The sequence below is a fragment of the Pundamilia nyererei genome, unplaced genomic scaffold, assembly GCF_000239375.1.
Source record: "Pundamilia nyererei isolate P.nyererei 1_Seehausen unplaced genomic scaffold, PunNye1.0 scaffold00119, whole genome shotgun sequence".
Classification (NCBI taxonomy): domain Eukaryota; kingdom Metazoa; phylum Chordata; class Actinopteri; order Cichliformes; family Cichlidae; genus Pundamilia; species Pundamilia nyererei.
Window position 1 is genome coordinate 464,703 of NW_005187520.1, and position 2,514 is coordinate 467,216.

The 2,514-nt window shown below is 34.7% G+C and overlaps 1 protein-coding gene across 1 annotated transcript in view; it reads right to left on the reverse strand.

Moving 5' to 3' along the window:
• The window catches only part of cpm (carboxypeptidase M), a 31,096-nt gene extending 29,011 nt beyond the window's left edge, over positions 1-2,085 (reverse strand). Inside the window, exon 1 of the mRNA XM_005742287.1 lies at positions 2,003-2,085. The gene's annotated coding sequence lies outside the window, so the exon portion shown is untranslated. The remainder of the gene's footprint in view (positions 1-2,002) is intronic.
• Between the last annotated feature and the right edge of the window lie 429 nt (positions 2,086-2,514).

Genomic DNA, 2,514 nt, shown 5'->3' on the forward strand with positions numbered 1-2,514 from the left:
CAATTTAGCTTCCACTTGGCTGAAGCTAAAGCCTAGCTAAAAGCCTACCAGCCATTTGGCTGGAAGGCAGGTTTTAAAGGTAGAAAGGTAGAAGGCTGGGCAGTGCTGGTGTTAAAGACGAGACAACATAGAAAGAGAGAGAGTCCAGTACAATTTTTGGGTAAGTCCAGATACTTAATGATTTAGATGCCAGACCTGTTAAACATTCTGTTGACATCATCTCTGCTGTGCAGGTTTCACAATTATTAAAATACCTTTTTTTGTAGGTAACCACTTGTTCTGTAGGTAATTTTTTGTAGGTAAATCTGATGTTTATTATGTGAAAATATTTTTAGGGAAAAAATGGTTCCCAGTTCTTCTTCCTCGGGAGACGATAAAAAAGAGCAGATGGTCCTGAGGGACTTGATTTAGAAAGAAGGTTTAAGTGATGCACATTTGCATGGCTCAGATTGAAGTGTTTCTAGCGTGAGAAAATGTTTGATGTACTCACAAACATTGCGGTTTCTGAGGTTATTTTGCAGCAGATAGGTTCAAATATCAATCAGAGGATCTGTGTCTTAATCCGTGAAACTGTGGTTTAACGGCACGCAACATCACATCAGTTTGAGACTGCAGGTGGAATACCTGCAGACGTCTATAGAGAACTGCAACTGTCAAGAAGTACCCGTTGCTTCAGCTTTCTAACTGTTGTTGAATACAAAACTGGTAAGAATACTAATTCATTTTTATTCTGTCTGGCTGACTGTAAAATTCATGTATTTTAAAACATTTTTTATTATTATTATTTTCTGCCACTCATGACTCATTTAGACAGAATACATTTTGTGTATCAGTCATGTGGACACAACAGAGAAACTTCTTCTATTTGGCCATCGGTGAGATGCATTTCATATCATTTAATTATCTTCTTTATTTGGTATACTAACAGAGATTGTCAGAGGACTGATAATCAGAGTTGAGTTCCTGTTTTGTAAATTGTATCGAAACAGGAACAATTTATTATATTATTATTTCAGCATAACGAGTTAAATTTTCTTTTCTACAGTCTCTTATCTCTCTGCATCCTCAGCTGCTGCAGGTCAGTCATGTTTTATTAACATATTATTATATTGACTTTAACAGCCGAAAAATCTTCTGTAAATAATATCAAATGTTAAACTACATGGATGAATGAATTACTGAAAGCACCAGACTGACAAACATTCCACAACCACCATGAAAAAACACGTTTGTTTTTATATTGATTACATGAAACTACATAAAATTTGTTTTTTTGTTTTGTTTGTCACTCCTATTATACATGCAGTACTTCATTGTCATTGTTTTAATTAGATTCATTTTGTGTTTTTATTTATCTTTTTTGTCATTTCTATTCCTGCCCTTAATGTGTTGTTGTGGTTGTTAAACTACTATTTTTTTAATAATTAAATGAATTTTTAAAAATATATAACCCAGTGAGTATTTTAAAATTAGTTTTGATAAGTACATACAATATTTTACAAACTGACTATATACAGCATATGGTTATGATGTAATCAAACCAAAAGATCAAAAATTAAATATTACTACTACTACCAATAATAATAATAATAATGATAATAAGATTTTATTATTATTATTATTATTATTATTATTAATAATGATAATAATAATAATAATAATAATAACAATAATAATAATACATATTATCGGATGATTAGCGAGACACAGTGAAGTTAAACTGCAATTTATACATTTTATAAATGTCCTTATTAATCTAATAAACATAGGAGAAACAAATATTAAAAAAATATTTTTGTGAAAATAATAGCAACAAAACAAGTAAGAAATAAACAATTTAAAATATTAATATATTTAAAAATACATTCTAGTCAAATTCTGAAGGTACTGTTAGTTGTAAACATCACCACCGTGAAAGTGCTGTTTAAAAGAGAAGTAACACAGAGCGTGAACGCGTTTGAGGTCAAGTCTGGGACTGTCAGGTGAGCAGAGACGGTCTTACCTGTCCCCGCGGCTCCGAACAACACCGGCAGAAAGACGAACAGATAGCCGCTGTCTGTCGCTCCTCTCAATGAGTGTTACTCATTCACCATCGGGTCTTCGTCTCACTCCGCGGGAGGGGCGGAGTTTGGAGAAGTGTGCGTGTATGTGTGTTGGGCGCAGGCGCAGGTTGTCGGCAGGTTTGTGAATGAAACAGAGCGATGATTCATGCAATCTGCTCAAAGAGGCTCACATGAGTAGATCTGAAAGTGTAGTTGACAGCGACGGAAGCAAAAAATATCCAAATGCATTCAAATGAAGAGGAAATGACAGAGGAAGTAGGCGTCCAGCAAAGAGAGAGCAGGCAAAGAAAAAGGCTTCTAGTGAGCTGTGTGTTAGGATGGACACTGAAGAAGGAGAAAAGGAATTGTATCTATTGGCTCAGCAGAGTGAGCTGGAAAGGATGTGCAGCAGGTTAGAGTGATTAAGGATGGAGAAGAAAATGTAAGGAGTGAAGAGACTGTGCTGAGAAGA